This window comes from Mustela erminea, chromosome 2, assembly GCF_009829155.1.
Source record: "Mustela erminea isolate mMusErm1 chromosome 2, mMusErm1.Pri, whole genome shotgun sequence".
NCBI classification, from domain to species: Eukaryota; Metazoa; Chordata; class Mammalia; order Carnivora; family Mustelidae; genus Mustela; species Mustela erminea.
In genome coordinates, this window is record NC_045615.1 from 38,933,376 (window position 1) to 38,956,358 (window position 22,983).

The window sequence follows — 22,983 nt, forward strand, 5'->3', positions numbered from 1 at the left end:
AGACAATGAGAAAAACCTCTTTTGTAAAAGAGGTTTTAGAAGATGAAAAACCTCATTTTTTAAAATTTATTTTTTATTTATTTTCAGCATAACAGTATTCATTATTTTTGCACCACACCCAGTGCTCCATGCAATCCATGCCCTCTATAATACCCACCACCTGGTACCCTGACCTCCCACCCCCTGCCCCTTCAAAACCCTCAGATTGTTTTTCAGAATCCATAGTCTCTCATGGTTCACCTCCCCTTCCAATTTCCCCCAACTTCCTTCTCCTCTCTCATCTCCCCATGTCCTCCATGCTATTTGTTATGCTCCACAAATAAGTGAAACCATATGATAATTGACTCTCTCTGCTTGACTTATTTCACTCAGCATAATCTCTTTCAGTCCCGTCCTCTTTTTTAAAAAAGCTCTTTTATAAAAGAGAACAAACCAGATAAATATAAAAAATCAACTTGAGGAAACAAATTAAGAAATTTGAAGAAAACTTAAAAAAAAAAAACTATCACCAATTAATAAAGAGAGAAAAAAAATAGAGAGAAAGAAGGTGTTCCATCCATGAAACAAGAAGAGAATACAATAAAAAAAGAAGAAAACAAACAAAACAAATTGCTCTTGGCAATTAAAAATATGATAAAAGAAATAACAAACTCAAATGAATGAAAAAGGTAAAGTTGAGAAATCTTCCAGAAAATAAGGTAAAAACAAATTAATTTTTGGTTGTAAAATGGAGAAAACACAGTAAGAAGATAAATTAGTGGAAGAACAAAATCTGAATAATAATTTTGCAGAAACTAAAAATTATTAGGATAATAAATTAAGAAAAAAATCAATTTGATAGAAAAGAGTATCTAGGGGTGCCTGGGCAGCTCAGTGGGTTAAAGCCTCTGCCTTCCGCTCAGGTCATGATCCCAACCTCCTTGGATCAAGTCCCACATCTGACTCTCTCTCTCGTGGGGAGCCTGCTTCCCCCTCTCTCTGTCTCTGCCTGCCTCTCTTTCTACTTGTGATCTCTGTCTGTCAAATAAATAAATAAAATCTTAAAAAAAAAAAAAAGGAAAAGAACATAGTATCCAAACTGAAAAAATCCACTGCTTATCTAACACAGTAGATAAAAATACACATATATTAAGTACACATAAATGTATAAAATACACATATATTAAGGCATATATATATACACACATATATTAAGGCATATCAAAACACTGGACACAAAGAAACTATACTACAAGTCTTCAGAGAAGAGAGAAAGAGAAAGAGAAAGAGAAAGAGCAAGCATTTCATCACAGAAAAATGTGGTTAGTAAGTAGGCTTTCAATTATTGCATGGCTTATTTCTGTTACACAGAATAACCTTATTATTAGAATTTGAATTAAAATCCAACCATATCATACCTGTAGGAATGGCTAAAATGAACAACTCAAGAAATAACAGATGTTGGTAAGGATGTGGAGAAAGGGGAACCCTCTTACACTGTTGGTGGGAATGCAAACTTAAAATTGGTGCAGCTACTCTAGAAAATAGTATGGAGGTTCCCCCAAAAGTTAAGAACAGAACTACCCTATGACTCAGCAATTGTGCTAGTCAGTATTTATCCAAGGGATTTAAAAATACTGATTCAAAGGGACACATGCACCCCAATGTTTACAGCAGCATTATCAGCAATAGCCAAATTATGGGAAAAGCCCAAATGTCCATCAACTGATGAAAAGATAAAGAGGCAAGACATATATATATAGATGATATAGATATATATATAGATATCCAACAAGAATGAAATTTTGCCATTTGTAATAGCAAGGATGGAGCTAGAGTATATTATACTAAGTGAATTAAGTCTGTTAGACAAAGACAAATATCATATGATTTCACTCATATGTGAAATTTAAGAAACAAAACAGATGAATATAGGGGAAGAGAAGAAAAAATAAAATAAGATAAAAATAATGAGGAAAGCAAACCATAAGAGACTCTTAACTATAGAAAGCAAACTGAGGGTTGCTGGAAGGGAGATTGGGAGGGGGGTGGGCTAATGGGTGAGGGGCACTTAAGAGGGCACTTGTGATGAGCACTGGGTGTTATGTGTAAGTGATGAATCACTAAATTCTACACTTGAAGCTAATACTACACTATATGTTAACTAATTGCAATTTAAATCCAATCTTGGAAGTTCACCTACTAGAAAAAAAAAATCCAATAGATTTTTCTACATAGGACTTCTACAAGTGTCCTATGTGTCTAACAGTGTCACCTTGTTAGAATTTCATAATCTATTCTTATTCTTGCACAATAAGGACACATGACACTGAATGGTGTTAATGAGTCTATTGGTCTGTAACAAAATTAATGGAAGAGATACAACCAAAGAATAAGAAGGAAGGAGGAAATTTAGATGCAAAAGTGATATATTTTAGTTCAAGCTAGAGTGGAAACTGTGCTTCAATATTTACATTTGCTCTAGTAATTAGAAAGTATCCTTGATGATTTTAAATGAGTTCCAAAACTACCTGTATAAAAAAAAATTCTGAAATCTTCATGGGCAAAAATGCTATATTATAGTCACTATGATTATCTGTATAAGAAAGAAATAAAAGAAAGAAAGAAAAATAGGTGAGTAAGAAGTGGTGAAGGAAGGAGGGGAATTTACATTTCTTAATGAGATTTTATTTTCATTCATTTATTTCATTTCATTCATATTTATTTTCATTGATTTTGTTCCTACAGCCCTATTACAGAACAACCAAGAGAAAATAGAAGTTTTTGCTTAAAGATTATATGATTGTCTATGTAGAAAATTCTAAAGCATTGGCAAGAAGTAAAACAAAATACCTCCTGAAAGTAACAGCAAATTCAGCAGGTATATTGAAGATATCTGTGCTTCCGCTTCCATTCATAACATCCAAAGTATGGAAACAATATATGTGTCCATGAGTGGATGAATGCATCAATAAATAATCATACATTTTTACGATGGACTATTAGTCAACCTTTAAAAAAAGAATATCCTGTCATTTGTGACAACATGGATGAACCTGGAAGGCATTATGCTAACTGAAATCAGCCAAACAGAAAGACAAGTACCATATGGTACCATACAGTAACACATCTAAGTGGAATCTAAAATAAATTTGAACTAAGAAACAGGAGAAAAATTGTTGTGAGGACTTGGAAAGCATAGATACAGGAAAAGTTTGATGAATGGGTACACATTTTCAGTTATGAGTAAGGTCTTAGGATGCAATGCATAATGTGGTACTTTAGTTGATAGCATTGTATTGTATAATTTAAATTTGTTAAGAGAGTAGAACTTATATGTTCTTCACAAAGAGAGAGAAAGTTAAATGGGTGAAATATATAGAATTTTGGGGATAATAAAACTATTCCTTATGATATTATAACAGTAAATAAAAGACATTAAATTTGTCAAAAACTGTCAAAACCCGTTGAACTTATAGCACAAAAAGAAATAAATCATACATGTTAAGGTTTGCAAATATCTTGTCCCATCCCATAGGTTGATTTTTCACCTGTTGATGATTTTCTTTGCTGTGCAGGTTTTTAGTTTGATGTATGTGCAAATTTTTAATAAAATCATTTAGGAGATTTGGGGATCTTAGGATAGAATGTAGAATGTGCCAAAAAGAATCTAAATGTGGTGGTTCTGGGTGGCTCAGTGGGTTAAACCCTCTGCCTTCGACTCACATCATGATCTCAGGGTCCTGGGATCAAGCCCCACATTGGGCTGTCACTCAGCAAGGAGCTTGCTTCCCCCCAACCCTTCCTGCCTCTCTGCCTACTTGTGATCTCTGTCTGTCAAATAAGTAAATAAAATCTTAAAAAATACATTTAAAAAGAATCTAAGTGTGTTACAAATATATGAAACAGCCTCCCTGAAGCAGGTGGGAGAATAAGGTGCTGGCCTAATGTCTGAAAGTGCGTGCAATCTGTGCAATCTGCAATCTAAGTGCAATCTTTTTAAAGATAAAACAAATACAAACCTGTACATAGCACTGCACTCTAGAGATAAAGCCATTTATTGTGGAGCTGCAAATTAAGAATTCTAAAAGATATACTTTTATTGAATGTCAATTGATGGCAGATGATGGGAATCAGGTTTCTCATTGTTAGAATAGAAGGTTGCATATAAGGAAGGGAAGAAAGCTAGAATGATCCATGTGATTAGAGTTAGAGACATCAGTATAAAGTCATGTTTAGTGTATGCATATATACACATAAGTAATCTATAACTGATATACACACAATATATAAATGATATATATATACAATATATATAAACACACATGAATATACATATAAGTAATTATACATGTATATACAGCTTAGATGTACACAGATATTTTCAACTTCTGTTAGTTAAGTAGGGCTAAAAGAGAAAACAACTCAGTAACAACAAGGACAACTAGCACCCAGATCTTGGGTTTAAACCATATCATTATTCAATTTAAGTAATAAAGACTCTTCAGAGAAATGACTGATTCTAGGGTTGGGGCACAAGTTAAGCCTGGAGCGTAAGGTGGTGCCATAAAGTAATAAACTACTAAAACATACACAAATACAGGCGGACACATGCACACACAAAGAATGATGGGAGTATATTAAAAGAACATGGGAGCTAACTGAAAACTCTCAATGGCCAGAGGTGAGACAATTTGAGGAAAAAAATTAAAATATTTGATTAAAACCCAGAGTATAAAATGAAATGTGCATGAGTTCATGTTGATGTACAGAAGTGAATAAAATAAGTGGGGGAGAAGACTCTAATAATAATAAATAAATGGAGAACTATGTGAGGAAGAATTCCAAATAACTTAAATATATATTCTGCCATTAAGAGGTGCAATGTAACTCCCACTTCTTGAGTGGAGACTGCACATAGTGACCTTCCTCCAAAGAGTAAAGTATGTGAAGGAAGTTAAAAAAAAAAAAAAAAAGAGTAACTCCACAGACGAAAAATTGGACAATCATGAACTCAAGCCAGATGATCTAGGTTAACATCAAGAGTAATGTGTTTTATTTATTTATTTATTTATTTGTTTGTTTATTTATTTATTTTAAGAGAGAGAGAGAGTAGATGTGCATGAATGTGGAGGGGGTACAGAGGGGAGGAAGGAGAGAGATAATCCCAAACAGACTCCATGCCCAGCATGGAACCTGATGCAGAGATTGATCTCCTGACCCTGGGATCATGACCTGAGCCAACAGGGACCAACTTAACTGACTGAACCACCCAGGAGCCCCAAAAGCAATGTCCTATTGACATGTCCTATTGAATGACACTTCTACTCTCTGTGTGGCCTTCTTCCCAAAAACATATTATTCTAATCAAATCATAAAAAAATGAGAAAAATTTCATTAGAATGGTATTATATAAAATATATGGTCAGTAATCTTCAAAACCATCATGTTGAGGGAGGAGTCAAGATGGCGGAGAAGTAGCAGGTTGAGACTACATCAGGTAGCAGGAGGTCAGCTAGATAGCTTATCAAACCATTGCAAACACCTAAAAATCCAACAGGAGATCAAAGAGAGGAAGAACAGCAATTCTAGAAACAGAAAATCGACCACCTCCTGAAAGGCAGGACCAGCGAAGTGAATCCAAAGCGATGGGAAAATAGACCATGGGGGGAGGGGCCGGCTCCTGGCAAACAGCGGAGCAGTGGAGCACAAAATCAGGACTTTTAAAAGTCTGCTCCACTGAGGGACATTGCTCCAGAGACTAAACCGGGGTGAAGCCCATGAGAGGCCAGCGTGGCCCTAGGTCCCGCAGGGTCACAGAAGGATCAGGGATGTCTGAGTGTCACAGAGCTCGCAGGCATTAGACCGAGGAAGCCAGTTACAGAGACAGAGCTGAGAAGTGAGCTCTCAGCTCAGGTTACCTTGAATCGGTCGCAGCCTGGGTGAGCTCAGAGCACGGCCAGAGGCCAGGGATATGGGAGTGATTGGGCTCTTTTCTCTGAGGGCACACTGAGGAGTGGGGCCCCGAGCTTTCGGCTCCTCCGGGCCAGAAACTGGGAGGCCACCATTTTCATTCCTGTCCCTCAGAGCTGCACGGAAAGCATTCAGGGGACAAAAACTCCTGAAAGCGAACCCCAGCAGATTACTTAACCCAGCCTCTGGTAATGGCAGTGCATTTCCACCTCGGGCAAAGACACTTGAGAATCACTACAACAGGCCCCTCCCCCAGAAGATCAATAAGAAATCCAGCCAAGACAAAGTTCATCTACCAAGGAGAGCAGCAGAATTCCAGTGGAGGAGAAGGCAAAGCACGGAACTCATGGCTTTCTCCCATGAATCTTTAGTCTTGTGGTTAATTTAATTTTTTAATTTTTTTTTTCTTCTGCTAAACTTTCTTCAATTTTTACCCTTTTCTTTTTAACGTTTTTTAACCAGTTTATCTAATATATATATACATATATATATGTATATATATATTCTCTTTTTTATAGTTTTTCTTTATTTGTTTTCTGTTTTTAATTTTTTTTTTCTGAACTTCTTTTTATCCCCTTTCTCCCTCCCACAATTTGGGGTCTCTTCTGATTTGATTAAAGCGCATTTTCCTGGGGTCCTTGACACCCTTTCAGTATTTTCTCTGCTCCTTCATATACTCTTATCTGGACAAAATGACAAGGCAGAAAAATTCACCACAAAAAAAAAGAACAAGAGGCAGTACCAAAAGCTAGGAACATAATCAATACAGACATTGGTAATATGTCAGATCTAGAGTTCAGAATGACGATTCTTAAGGTTCTAGCCAGGCTCAAAAAAGACATGGAAGATATTAGAGAAACCCTCTAGGGAGATATAAAAGCCCTTTCTGGAGAAATAAAAGAACTAAAATCTAGCCAAGTTGAAATCAAAAAAGCTATTAATGAGGTGCAATCAAAAATGGAAGCTCTCACTGCTAGGATAAATGAGGCAGAAGAAAGAATTAGCAATATAGAAGACAAATGACAGGGAATAAAGAAGCTGAGCAAAAGAGGGACAGACAGCTACTGGACCACGAAGGGAGAATTCAAGAGATAATTGACACCATAAGATGAAACAACATTAGAATAATTAGGATTCCAGAAGAAGAAGAAAGAGACAGGAGAGCAGAAGGTATATTGGAGAGAATTATTGGAGAGAATTTACCTAATATGGCAAAGGGAACAAGCATCAAAATCCAGGAGGTGCAGAGAATCCCCCTCAAAATCAACAAGAACAGGTCCACACCTCGTCACCTAATAGTAAAATTTACAAGTCTTAGTGACTTGTAATGGGTCAACCAGGAAATTAAAGAAGAATTGAAAAAATTCATGGAAACAAATGATAATGAAAAACAATGGTTCAAAATCTGTGGGACACAGCAAAGGCAGTCCTGAGAGGAAAATATATAGCAGTACAAGCCTTTCTCAAGAAAGAAGAAAGGTCTCAAATACACAACCTAACCTTATATGTAAAGGAGCTAGAGAAAGAACAACAAAGAAAGCCAAAACCCAGCAGGAGAAGAGAAATCGTAAAGATCAGAGCAGATCAATGAAATAGAAACCAAAAACACAATAGAACAAATCAACGAAACTAGGAGCTGGTTCTTTGACAGAATTAATATGATTGATAAACGCCTGGCCAGACTTATCAAAAAGAAAAGAGAAAGGACCCAAATAAATAAAATCATGAATGAAAGAGGAGAGATCACAACTAACACCAAAGAAATATAATTATAAGATCATACTATGAGCAACTCTATGCAAACAAATTTGACAATCTGGAAGAAATGGATGCATTCCTAGAGACATATAAACTACCACAACTGAACCAGGAAGAAATAGAAAACCTGAACAGACCCATAACCAGTAAGGATATTGAAACAGTCATCAAAAATCTCCAAACAAACAAAAGCCCAGGGCCAGACAGCTTCCCAGGGAATTCTACCAAACATTTAAAGAAGAACTAATTCTTATTTTCCAAAAAATAGAAATGGAACGAAAACTTCCAAATTCATTTTATGAGGCCAGCATCACCTTGATCCCCAAACCAGACAAGGATCCCATCAAAAAGGAGAATTACAGACCAATATCCTTAATAAACACAGATGCAAAAATTCTCACCAAAATACTAGCCAATAGGATTCAACAGTACATTAAAAGGATTATTCACCATGACCAAGTGGGATTTATTCCAGGGCTGCAAGGTTGGTTCAACATCCGCAAATCAATCAATGTGATACAACACATTAATAAAAGAAAGAACAAGAACCATATGATACTCTCAATAGATGCTGAAAAAGCCTTTGACAAAGTACAGCATCCCTTCCTGATCAAAACTCTTCAAAGTGTAGGGATAGAGGGCACATACCTTAATATTATCAAAGCCATTTATGAAAAACCCACTGCAAATATCATTCTCAATGGAGAAAAATTGAAACCTTTTCTGCTAAGGTCAGGAACATGGCAGGATTTCCATTATCACCACTGCTATTCAACATAGTACTAGAGGTCCTAGCCTCAGCAATCAGACAACAAAAAGAAATTAGAGGCATCCAAATCAGCAAAGAAGAAGTCAAACTCTCACTCTTCACAGATGATATGATACTATATGTGGAAAACCCAAAGACTCCACTCCAAAACTGTTAGAACTTGTACAGGAATTTAGTAAAGTGTCAGGATATAAAATCAATGCACAGAAATCAGTTGCATTCTTCTACACCAAAAACAAGACAGAAGAAAGAGAAATTAAGGAGTCAATCCCATTTACAATTGCACCCAAAACTATAAAATACCTGGATATAAACCTAACCAAAGAGGCAAAGAATCTATACTCAGAAAACTATAAAGTACTCATGAAAGAAATTGAGGAAGACACAAAGAAATGGAAAAATGTTCCATGCTTCTGGATTGGAAGAACAAATATTGTGAAAATCTCTATAATACCTAAAGCAATCTATATATTTAATGCAATTCCTATCAAAATCCCACCCATTTTTTTCAAAGAAATGGAAAAATAATCCTAAAATTTTTATGGAACCAGAAAAGACCTCGAATAGCCAAAGGAATATTGAAAAAGAAAGCCAAAGTTGGTGGCATCACAATTCTGGACTTCAAGCTTTATTACAAGCTGTCATCATCAAGACAGCATGGTCCTGGCACAAAAATAGACACATAGATCAATGGAACAGAATAGAGAGCCCAGAAATAGACCCTCATCTCTATGGTTAATGAATCTTTGACAAAGCAGAAAAGAATGTCCAATGGAAAAAAGACAGCCTCTTCAATAAATGGTGTTGGGAAAATTGGATAGCCACATGCAGAAAAATGAAACTGGACCATTTCCTCACACCACACACGAAAATAGACTCAAAATGGATGAAGGACCTCAATGTGAGGTCGGAATCCATCAAAATCCTTGAGGAGAACACAGGCAGCAACCTCTTCGACCTCAGCTGCAGCAAAATCTTCCTAGGAACATCGCCAAAGGCAAGAGAAGCAAGGGCAAAAATGAACTATTGGGATTTCATCAAGATCAAAAGCTTTTGCACAGCAAAAGAAACAGTGGACAAAACCAAAAGACAATTGACAGAATGGGAGAAGATATTTGCAAATGGCATATCAGATAAAGGGCTAGTGTCCAAAATCTATAAAGAACTTAGCAAATTCAGCACCCCAAGAACAAATAATCCAATCAAGAAATGGACAAAGGACATGAACAGACATTTCAGCAAAGAAGACATCCAGATGGCCAAGAGACACATGAAAAAGTGCTCCACATCACTCGGCATCAGGGAAATGCAAATAAAAACCACAATGAGCTATCAACTCATACCAGTCAGAATGGCTAAAATTAACAAGTCAGGAAATGACAGATGCTGGCAAGGATGCGGAGAAAGGGGAACCCTCCTACACTGTTGGTCGGAATGCAAGCTGGTGCAACCACTCTGGAAAACAGCATGGAGGTTCCTCAAAAAGTTGAAAATAGAACTACCCTATGACCCAGCAATTGCACTACTGGGTATTTACCCTAAATATACAAACGTAGTGATCCAAAGGGGCGCGTGCACCGAAATGTTTATAGCAGCAATATCTACAATAGCCAAACTATGGAAAGAACCTAGATGTCCATCAACAGATGAATGGATAAAGATGAAGTAATATATATATATATATATATATATATATATATATACACACACACACACACACACACACACAATGGAATACTATGCAGCCATCAAAAGAAATGAAATCTTGCCATTTGCGATAATGTGGATGGAACTAGAGGGTATCATGCTTAGTGAAATAAGTCAATCAGAGAAAGACAACTATCATATGATCTCCCTGATATGAGGAAGTGGAGATGCAACATGGGGGGTTGGGGAGTAGAAGAAGAATAAATGAAACAAGATGGGATCGGGAGGGATACAAACCATAAGTGACTCTTAATCTCACAAAACAAATTGTGGGTTGCTGAGGGGAGGGGGGTTGGGAGAGGGGGTGGGTTTATGGACATTGGGGAGGGTATGTGCTATGGTGAGTGCTGTGAAGTGTGTAAACCTGGCGATTCACAGACCTGTACCCCTGGAATAAAAATACATTATATGTTTATAAAAAAATTAAAAAATATTTTTTAAAAAACCTCAAGTTTATCATACCAAGGAATATGAGAAATGTTCACAACCAAGAGGAGCCCGAGGACACATAAGAACTCAATGCAAATGATAACATGGATATGGCATCCTAATACAGAAAAAAGAAGACAAAAAAAAAAAAAAGAAAGAAAAGAAAAGAAAAAGAAAAAAGAAGACATTAGAAAAAATTAAGGATATCTGAATAAACTATGACTTTTAACTAATAATAATGTGTCAATATATATTTATTAATTGTGAGAAATGTGTGGTACTATCATAAGATGTAAGTAATAAAGAAAACTGGGTGTGAGATATTAGAGAACTATATCTTAGTTTTCTGGACCATCTTTACAATAATTCTGTACATCTAAAGGTAGTCTAAAATAAAGTTTATTTTAAAATGAATGAAATAGAAGCAAAACATAAAATAGAGATCAAATTTAAAGTGTAGCTTAATGAAACAACATATAAACTGAAAAAGTTTTTGTTGGGATGAATCATATAAAGCAAGAAAACACAAAATATACCAAGACTTTAAAAGAAGGCAGTGATACTGATACTTAAAAAAAAAAATAATGGGGGGCACCTGAGTGGCTTAGTGGGTTAGGCCTCTGCCTTCGGCTTGGGTCGTGATCCCAGGGTCTGGGATCGAGCCTCGCGTGGGGCTCTCTGCTCAGCAGGGAGCCTGCTTCCCTGTCTCTCTGCCTGCCTCTCTGTCTGCTTGTGATCCCTGTCTGTCAAATAAATAAATAAACTCTAAAAAAAAAAAAAAAAACTTATGAGTAAAAAAAAAATAATGGAGGACTCTGATGAATAATTTGCTACATTTAACATCCTTTGAATAACTTCATGTCGCTACTACAGGTAAAATGAAAGAAAGTACAAAAACCAGCAAAATTAAACAAGGTCATTTAGAATGTAGATACTTATTGAAGATGTATTCATATTGCTTAGAATTGAAGACAGAGGATGAAGCCATAAACACATCTAGCATAGCCATTTTATCTCAAAAGTTAGGATCACAAGATCTCGATAAGAAGAGGAATTGATTCATGAGGAAGTAGCACTCTGTGTTACATGAAGAGCTGGCGATGTTGTTTCTTGACATGGGTGATCATTTTGATGGTGTTTTCTTCATACTTATTTTTAATTCCGTATATGTTTTTTGCAGTCTAATATATATATGAAACATCTCAGCAGAGAAAAAAATATCATTCTGGCTATACTGTGTAATATCAATGCAAGCTATGCACAACTAGAGGCACACACATTATTTGGGAGAGTTTTACACTGATCCAGAGAGAACTATCAGGTTGTGAGCAAGGGCAAGGCTTATGCCCAAACCCACACAGGCCATACATGTGGCACCTCCAGTGGGAGTCATTATCTGGGAACTGGCTGTGCTTGGCTGCCCTAGCTGGACAACACAGTCACCCCAGCCAGGGAGATAGATATTAATTTCTTAAAGAGATAAAACAGCTTAAGTTGCATTTAATAAGCATAATAAACTTTATTGCATATGATGTTGTGGGCTTAATAAAATAGTGTAATATTTAATTGATATAAGGACAAAATAAAAAATAAAAATTTGCCTTACCCAAATCCTGATTCTCTTTTTGGGTACTTCTGCCGCTCACTAAAGGATGCTTTCCTGAGGTAATTTCATGTTTTTTTATGTTTTTTTTTTTAAGTCTAATACTGTGTGTTCTTTTCCATTATAGTCCATCAAGCATCTATAGAGAACATTTTTAAAGATTTATTTATTTATTTGATAGAGGGAGAGAAAGCAGGGGAGAGGGAGGGACAGAGAGTCCCAAGCCAACTCCATGCAGAGCATAGAGCCCAATGCCAGGAGATCATGCCTTGAGCCACAACCAAGAGTCAGACACTCAACCAACTTGCCACCCAGGCACTTCCATACGGAACATTTTATTAAACCTTCAGTCATATATCATGATCCAGACATACTTATTATTGTTCACCGGTACTTCCTCTCTGCTTCATCTGTCCCATCTTAAAGTTTCTTGATTTATTTATTATAATCCTTACTTGGGTATTTTCTTCTATAAATAATGAAACTCCTATAAGCTTCAGATATAGGTAGAAAAAATTCATGAAGTATAAATGACTATTTCTATGTTTCTGATTTGGACATCAGCATGAATACAGGCAACACAGGAGAAGAGTCCTGTTTAGACGAAACAGTGGATTTAGTCTGGGTCATTAATTCAGTGATTCTCAACTATGACTGATTTTTTTTCCCTCTTAGGAGACACTCAACAATGTCTAGAAACATTTTTGGTTGTAACAACGGAGAGGTATGCCACTGGCAGCTATTGTGTAGAGGACAGATACACCATTAAACATCCTACAAGACCCCGGACAATCTCCTATCATAAAAAAAAAAAAAAAAATTATCAAGATGCCAAGAGTGCCAAGATTTAGAAACACTGATTTATTCTGAGGTAATTGGAGAAGTCCAGTATGAAATATGGTATGCTTATCTGAAGCTCAATGGAGAAACTTGGTAAGAAACTATCTGTGAATTGTTAGAAAAGCTCTTGCAGTAATTGAGCCCTTTCTTATTTTCATGTAATACTTTGTAAATGTTTATTGGCAATTCTGTGCCCATTCTAGATGGTGAAATCACTCAATTGATGAATAGATTTTGAAGAAATATTCTGCCCTTCAAATATATTTTTCCTGTAGGTTTGTTTTGAAATAGCAGCAAAGGAAAGTTCTTCAAAGAGCTTTGAAAGAGACTACATAAAATCGTGAAAATTCATAGTGCAATACAAGGCATAATTATTGAGCATTTAAGTGAATGATTTTTGCAAGTGCATGATTATTTTGGTCCTGGCATTAAAAAATCCATTCTTCCTGAGAGAAATCATAATCATTTTCACCATGTTCTATTTTTCTATTGAATCAGAAGGGGGGGGGTCGCAGAAATACTTATAAATGCTTTTAAGGAATATTCCTGTCAACATGCAATCATGATTTCCTTTGCACATGATGTTCATTCATGGTAAAATGATTTGATTTGAGTCTTCAAGAGCTAGCCAAAAAGAGAATGTTGAGATGCAACACATTCATCTAACTCATTTCACATAATGCTCCTGTTGGAAGTCAGTCTCTTTATGTAGATTCTCCCTGCAGGTTTTCCCTGGTGAAAAATCTACTTCATCATTCCCCCCAGGTGTTGTCTGCTCAGAGGGTTTTGGTGTGTGGGTGATTGTTTTCTCTCATGTACAACAATAAAAAGCTCTTACAAGACTTTGTTTTCCTCATTATTTTGTTCATCCCATTGTGTGAAAATAGACATGCTTGTTGCCATTCAGAAGCTCAAACACTTCTGGGAAAAAAAAAAAAAAATCCTTGAGAGGGAAATATGCCATCCTTATGCTACCTCATCCTGGGTCTCAAACTCTTCTAGAAAAGGCTCTTTATTAGGAAATTTAAAAGAAAAGAAAAGAAAAGAAAGAAACCAGAGCTATTTCTTACAGAAGTTAGTCTCAGAAAATTCTCTTGGAATAACCCTTGATATATTTAATAGAACTCTTGTTTTATTTGATCTACTCTATTAAATATTCATCCTGGAGTCAAATTAAATCAATTTGTGCTTTAGAAAATAACCAAAGATTTGCTCAAAGATTTCTGGACAAAGATGTCCATAGTGGGCTTGTGTGCACTTATGTACATGCACACAAAATAATCTAAATATCTAACAATCAGTAAGGGAATGGAAAAGTAAAATAGAAAATTCTTCGACTATTTTATAATTTGTTTCTATATAGTTCTAAATTAACTTTTATAGATGTATAATATACGTATACAAAGGTGGCAAGTTATAAGTATACTTCTCATGATTTACCACAAAGTACATTCCTATAACCACAACTTGGGAAAAACTTGATTATGAACCAGTATTTTTAATATAAGAATTTACCATCTTTATACAGAATGCACAATTTGTAGTGCAGATTTTATTTTTCCTGTGTAATTTTGTAAAGTTCTCTTTCTTTTCCTGTTGTCTTAATTTTCCTAATTAAGTAAATTACTGTTTGCTTATTCTTCTTATCTGAGGAATTTTTTTCCATCCTTTGCAATTCCATCAGTGGTTTCCTTGCTTTTCTATGCTTCATTACCAAATGCATATACACCAAACACAGGTATCTTTATCTTTCTGTAAATAATGTAATCCAAGGCATAGTAGACAATAACCATGTATAGAATTAATTAATATATCACTGTCACTAAATAATTATAAAATACCAATTATTTTCCCTCACCAAAAAGCGATATTCTCTTCATTCCCCTCTGGAATTCATTTATTTTGCCATTTGTGCCAAACATCAGATTATGCTTTTCCTGAGGTGACTTTATACTTCCACTTTTAATTACTATTCTACTTTGCATTATGTTCTATCTGCATGAAGCATCTTTATGTAACATATTGTTACACCAGTCTAGTCACTAAGATGACCCATGTATTCACTGTTTACCAGTATTTCCAATTTCAACTGAGCCATCTTGAAGAGTCTTGATTAATTCACTATAATCATTATTTGGATAATTGCTTCTAGGGGTGAGATACTTTGCAAGTCTCTGTACAAGTAAATCTCTATCTCCTTCCCTGCAGCTGATAAATGATATCTTGGTTGGAAATAGGATCTTTGGGTGGTACCCCTTATCCATCAGTAACCTCTAACTCTCTCCCACAGCATTCTTCCAGCTTCCACAGTTGCCAAAGAGAAGCCTGATCACAAACTAATTCTTTGTTCCCTTTTTAACTAGCTTCCTGTGTCTGAAAGCTTGTAACATCTTTTTAGTCATGGAATTCATGAATTTATTTCAGAATAAGCATCAATCCCACTTAAGATGAAATTTTCCTCTTTTCCAATTTTTAACTTTTCTCCTTTAGCTTTCTTTTTTTCTTTTGAATCATTATGGATCCATTTTACAAGCCCACATCTTTACCCTTATGAAATCCACTTCTTTGCATTTTTCTGTTTGAGAAACTTCTATTTTATTTTGTCAGTTATGGTCCAGGTCTCAACTATGAAGCTAGTCCTTTAAATGATTTCTGAAATTGTAATGTTCAAAAGGCATATAATATTTTGTTTTCCAATAGTCTTGGTTTCTAAAATCAAATCTACTAAGATAGTTTATTCGTTTATTTACATTCTAGCCTATCCTTCTCCACCAAATCTAAATCACTAGGAACAGAATGTTTCACTTGTGGGTCCTCTGTCTAGTTCCTGATAATTCCTCATTCAATTATTTTTTCCTTACCTGTTTAAGAAGTCAAATTCAGATATATGTTTGGCTTTATCCAAAATAACAGCAAGACTGAATTTACTCTGTAATTTGGCAATGGACATGCCCATTCTCTCCTGGTACACATAAAACTTCCCTATCAGCCTCAGGAGTAGGGAAGATTCAGAAACAGGGTCAAATTCTCAGCAGCCGCTCTGAGACCAGAGACCACAGGTCCTCCCAGGAACACTGACCCAGGCTAGAAATTGTTTCCTCTGGGGGACCATGAAAGTCAGAGTACCAAGCTCTCTACAGACTACGTAAATCTCATTGTTGCTGCTAACTTCTTCACTACTGATCCTTAAGCTCACTTAGGCCCAGAAAAGATTAAGACCAGTCAGTGCCTTTTCCTGTGTCAGGACCCTGTTCTCAAACCTCACAGTCCCGATTGGCTGCCCCAACTCTGCTTATTAGAGATGGGGAGGGGCCATGGCAGGACTGGAATTGGATGAGGAGAGCAACAAACTCACATTCAAGCGAATACCTTTCCAAACGCTTTCGTAATATATTAAAATGATCACTTAATACCTTTGTTATGAAAAAAAAAAAAGTGTGACTTTATTGTTGTTGTTGCAATAATGGTAATTTTACAGGAAAATGTTATGCTGCATAGAGGGAAATATTCAGGATTTGGCTTAACATGGCTAGAATTATTTCTTTAAATTATTCTAATACATTCAAATGGAATCCTTTAGCTTCATAGTAAGATTAGTATTATGCCTCTTAAGCAGAATAGAAGTAAAATGTGTTAATTGTTCTATGTCCTTACTAAAATAAGAACCATTCATTTCATTATCAACAAAAACAAAATAATAATGAAAAAAAATCATTTGAGTCAGTACAGATGCCAGAGAGAATAACAATGCTATAGCATTCTAAATACAAAAAGATGGCTGTAAAACAGATTTCAGTATTTACCTCTTATTATTCATTCTACTATGTGTGGCATTCTACTATGAGTGGTTTGGAAACAGAGTTGACCCTCCAGTTGTTTAAACTGTACAAAAGAGTTCGGTAATATCTTCATAAAATAGAGATGTTGAAAATGAATCTAGGATAAAGCTAAATAGGCCTCTGATTTTCAGTATTGAGGCAATATTAAAATATATTTTTTAAAGATTTTATTTATTAATTTGAGAGAGAAAGCACACCCACAGGCCACTAGTGGAAGAAGAGAGGACAAGCAGACACCCCAGTGAGCTGGAAGCAGGAGCCCAACTTGGGGCTCTATCGCACAACCCTGAGATCATAACCTGAGTCAAGGGTAGGTTGCTCAACAGACTGAGCCACTCAGGCTCCCCAAAAATATCATAATATTAGTACTTTTGAAGACCAAAGACCAATGTAGTAAAAGAAAAATAATACACCGAGGACATCACTGTGTTTATACTTCAATAATTAAAGCTTATATTTTGATTTATAAATATAATATAGCTTGTATTTTTAGAAAGAATACTATATTGGAGTTAAGTAAACCAGTAAGTGATCATTTTTAGCAACTTAATTATTTCTCAAAATATAAAGATTCGTAATGTTATCTTGTAGTAATATTTCTAATGCTTTATTTGAAAAATCCAAAGCTTTGTAAACATTTAAAATATTGATATTTGATATTGATATTGATATTTAACCCTCCATATATGTACTTTTAGAGCACCCCAGCCATCTTTTCCTAGTTTGTAAGTCGGTTATATAGAGCCATGGTTCTCCAACTGTAATGTGCACGTGCACCCAGCCCCTTTTAAAAACATAGATTCTTATCCTAGCAAGTTCCCTGGTGATGTTGATACTGCTGGTTCATGAAGCATTCCTTTCAAAACAGAGGACCCTTTGATCCCACTAAATATGGCTGAACTCAATGTTCACAAAGGTAAAACTGGTAGTTTAGGAGTATGGCACTTTCTGTGTAACTAACAGCCTTTATGTATAAGCGCTGTTTATTTGAGTTTGGAAAGAAAAATCTAGAGCCAATAATAGTCGATCTAAGTCATTTTAACCTCTTCCGCATTGCAGCTAATGAACAAAAAGAGCAGGATATTAATTTAAAACCAGAGTGGAGAACAATTGAAGGAAATGTCAATTGTGGAGTTGATCATTTTCTTACAATTTTAAATAGAGTCCTTTTTGCTAACAAATAGTCATAATAAAATGTAAAGTCAACTGCCAATTAGGGGCAATTGCACTATGGAAAACGTGTAGGCAGTTCTTGTCAAATCCTTGATTTTCACACTAAGACTGGTACATGAAAGGTGAACGCTGCGTGATTTTTCTTTTTCTTTATCCTCAGTACTCTGTGTTTTCTCTACTTGTGCTGTAGAAGTTGAAGTCTGCACAAATCCTTCCTCTAAGCATTGCGTGATAAACACCAGCCTCATCATTTCCCAGCAGCAGCTATGTGCTTAAGCGGCAGGACTCTTGTTTCCTCTAATCGGAGTCACAGTTTAGATCCCCCATGATTCTTTGAAAATCATGTAAAGAGAAAGCTGCACTTTTTTTTTTTCTGCCAAGTTGTGCTAAGATAGTCTATTATGCTTTAACATTTGAGTGGGAAACCTAGATGATAATGTGTCCTGTAGGTGTGGTATTTCAAATCCCACTTGGTTTTGGAGTGCCCTGGGGAGCTAAGGGTATTATTCGCTGAGCATTTCTGAAATGGTTCCCTGCAATGCATTGTCCTGGGTACTTTGTCTTTCTTACCCATCTAGTGAAATGTGATTTGTTTTATAGTAAAGATATATTAAAATGACCTTTCAATCCCTATTGCTATAAAAAAAAATTTTTTTTTGAGGTAAGAAAAAACCATTTAACTACTTAAGTGATGTCGCCTTCTGTTTATTTTTGCCTCCTCCGTGGGGCAAAGGTCTTATATGTTTTCTCTACCTGCTTCTTTTGTTTCTTTTTGACTATTTCAGTTCTTGGATTATCTTTTCTTATTTTAATGGATATAAATATGTAAAAGACTTCTGATGTCTTTCACTTTATTCCTTCTCCACACCCTAGATGTTTATTCTGTTATTAGTAGAATTTTTTCAGAATTTTCCAATATGCAAATACACACAAACTAAAATAAGAAAAGGAAGACAAGAAGACATTTTCTTTTCTGAAAATAGTTTGTCATTTAGACTGTCTTGAGAAATCTATATCCTAATGTAGAACTATGTTGATATAGATAGATGATAGATAAGTAGATAGAGGGAGAGAGAGAGAGATATTAGTTATCTGGGTAAAAAAATAGCAGAAGCAACCGTTACTATCCCATTATTAAAGTGACAAAAAAATCAATGCAAAAATCTGTCACTAAATAAGAGCTACCAAATGTACCTATAGCTGGTGCAGGGATGCAGGACCACCTGGCTCCAGGGATCCCAAACAGACCAAGCTCTGCCAATACTGCTAAGAAAATCCCAAGAGAGAGAAATGAGTGGTGGTGAAACAGCAAAGAGTTTATATCAGTGACACCAACACTGGGAAGACAGCAGACTAAGGTCTCAGTGATGGTCTCTAAAGTGCTGAAAATACTTCCCTGTTTATATAAGGAGAATGTGGGGCACAGATGGTTGTGTATGTGCATATCAAACTGATCTATCATCTTGGAGTCAATCATGGGTGATGTCTTGCTGGCTCAGGTCAGTCCACAGCCTTGAAGGGGTAGTTTCTCTTCCCATCAGGGGAGTCTTTGTCCTCAGGGTCTTCCCCCTGAGCCAGGAGACAGGTTGGAAAGAAAAACCCAAATAGAATGTTTGAGGTCAAAATGGAGACAGCCGAAGTCCTTTTTCATACCTAACATCAGAAAAAAATGTTTGGAGTCTCTACCATAGGTAAGCGTTGTGGGAAATACTGCCAAAACACAGAGATATGTACATTGTCTCAAACACTGTGGTTTGTTTTGTTATAGAGTCATCTAATAAATTCCCCAAAATAAACTGTCATTGAAGACATTTATTTCTCTTTCTGTGTGAAATTATTTATTTTTCCTGCTGTAAGAAAAATACAACAGAAATGCTATAAACCTGGCATAAGGAGAGTTAAAAAGAAAACTGCAAGCTCCAAATGGTGTTATATAGGTCAAGGCCCCAAGTCAGTAAATTGAGACTTAATACCTAAGCTAAATGCAGTTTCAACTCCTGGGAAAGAGAATCTTTCACCAGTCAACATGGGAATTTCCTGATCAGCACGAAAAATTCACTGATAGACCCCCTTCTGTTCCCGTTAGGAGAGTGATCTTTCCTAAAAGAATGAATTCCTTGCTAATAACTTCCTTTTTTCCGTACTCTCTCTACTTGTGAAAATCTTTCCTATTCTGTAGCCCTTTGAAGCTCCCATCTGCTTGCGAGATGGGATGCTATCCAATTCATGAATTAATTAGTAAAACCAAATAGATCTTTAAAATTATTGGTTGAATTTTTCTTATTTAACAGTGAGATTAGTAAGAGATATATATATATATATATATATATATATATATATATATATATATATATATGATGAAAATGTTCCAATTTGCTAGAGTATATCTGTGCTCTGCATTAAACCTTGTAATCTTGAGTTTTTTGAGCTAGAAAATTCTAAAACATAACTAACTCAGTGTTTTCCAAAGGATGGTTCCTAGAACAATGGCAATGACATCACCTGGGAAAGAGTCTTAGAAACACATTTTCAGGCCTCAGCTGAGATACACTGAACCAAACACTCTGAGGATGGGGCCCAGAAACTCCTATCTAATAAGCTTCCTGGTGATTCTGATAAACATTGTTTCCTCTAGTCTAGCTCTCTCTTTATCAAAGGAGAATATTAATTAAAATCAAAGGAAATAAACAAGGTCATAGAGCTAGCTAAAAAGTTGAAGAACATAAAATATAGTACACAGTAAGTATGCAGTTATACAGCCTGATCCATGGCATAATTAAAGTCACAAAATAATTAAATGTAAAAAATAAAATCATTCTATATCTGAATTCCTTCTGAAATTTAGGTATACTGCATTATTCTAGTACCAACACTGAATCAAAATTGAGCCTAATCTTTAAAATCACTTTGTATAATTATTTAGATAGCTCCTGATGACAAGATGTCTTAAGCCAAAGATTAGGTTTTAGTCCTAAGAGGATCAGTTGGATTTATTAGAGAAGTTTGTTTATTTTTGCCTTAGTCTAATTCTAATGTGAGCCTGAATTTAGGAGCTTTTTTGTTTGATTGTTGAGAAAGGATTGTAGAGGACACGGAACAGAAATGTCACAAGGGTCATTCCTCAGAGAATTAATCAAAGGAGTATCTTTTATTGTATCTTTTTGTGTATACACTGGAGAAAAGATCAGTGATCAGTGAAAAGAATTATATCTTTTCTGGTTGCCTTTAAGTAAATTAAATATATAGATTCTGGTGTCTTCAGCTGTCATCTCTCTTCATTACTTCCCATTTGCCTACAAAAATAACTAGATGGGGGCGCCTGGGTGGCTCAGTGGGTTAAGCCGCTGCCTTCGGCTCAGGTCATGATCTCAGAGTCCTGGGATCGAGTCCCGCATCGGGCTCTCTGCTCAGCGGAGAGCCTGCTTCCCTCTCTCTCTCTCTCTGCCTGCCTCTCCATCTACTTGGGATTTCTCTCTGTCAAATAAATAAATAAAATCTTTAAAAAAAAAAAAAAAAAAAAACAAAAATAACTAGATGAACACTACCTTAAAAAGAAATTTGACTTCTCTAAATTTTGCTAATCTACCCTGCTAACTTTATTAATTGGCTTGCTGCAAATTTTTTATAACTACCAAATTAATACAGATTAAAAGTTGAAAACTGAGAAACCACAGAACAAATCAAAGATAAAACATAAATCTTCACTTGAAATATCTCCAATTAATGTTTTCAGAGAGTGTATATATACTCATTTGTTAGCCAAAGTAGTATGATGTGATAATTGTTTTGAAGCTTTTATTTTATTTTATTTTATTTTTATTTTTTTTTTTAAGATTTTATTTATTTATTTGACAGAGAGAGATCACAAGTAGGCAGAGAGGCAGGCAGAGAGAGAGGAAGGGAAGCAGGCCCCCTGCTGAGCAGAGAGCCTGATGTGGGACTTGATCCCAGGACCCTGAGATCATGACCTGAGCCGAAGGCAGCAGCTCAACCCACTGAGCCACCCAGGCGCCCCTGTTTTGAAGCTTTTAAAAAAATAAACAAATTTTGTAATTTTCCACTTCAGTAAATAGTCTTTTGAGGGTGTAATTACAATGAGTATTTAATATTCCATTATATAGACATGCATTAATTTTCTAATCCCCTGTATTTAGATATTTGGGTCATTCCCAACTCTTCATCATTATGCTTGATTCTGTGATGACAAACATCCCTGTAGTAGATAAAACAAAACAAAACAAACAAACAAAAAAACACCTTCAAGCAGTTTATCTCTGATAATATTTTAGCAGAATTCTAAAAAGTAAAAATCAAAAACATTTGGAATTATTTTATGCATTGCAAATTGCCTTTCATAACTTCTAGAAGGCATGGGTGGTTCAGTGGTAGAATTCTCTCCTGCCATAATTTCTAGAAGTATGCAATATTTACATCCAACAAGTAGTATATGAAACTATTACTTCTTGGGGCACCTGGGTGGCTCATTTAGTTAAACATCTGCCTTTGGCTCAGGACCTGATCGCAGGGTCCTAGAATGGAGCCCCACTGGTGAACTTCCTTTTCAGCAGGGAGTCTGCTTCTCCTTCTGCTCCTCCTCCCTGCTGTTCTCTCTCTCTCTCTCTCCTTCTCTCTATCTCTCTAAAATAAAGGGATAAAAAAATCTTAAAAAAAAAAAATTATTACTGGGGCGCCCCGGTGGCTCAGTGGGTTAAGCCTCTGCCTTGGGCTCAGGTCACGATTCCGGGTCTTGGAATCGAGCCCCGCAATGGCTCTCTGCTCAGCAGGGAGCCTGTTTCCCTCTCTCTTTGCCTGCCTCCCTACCTACTTGTAAGCCATCTGTCTCTCTGTCAAATAAATAAATAAAATCTTAAAAAAAATTATTACTCCTTTGGGATGCCTGGGTGACTCAGTCA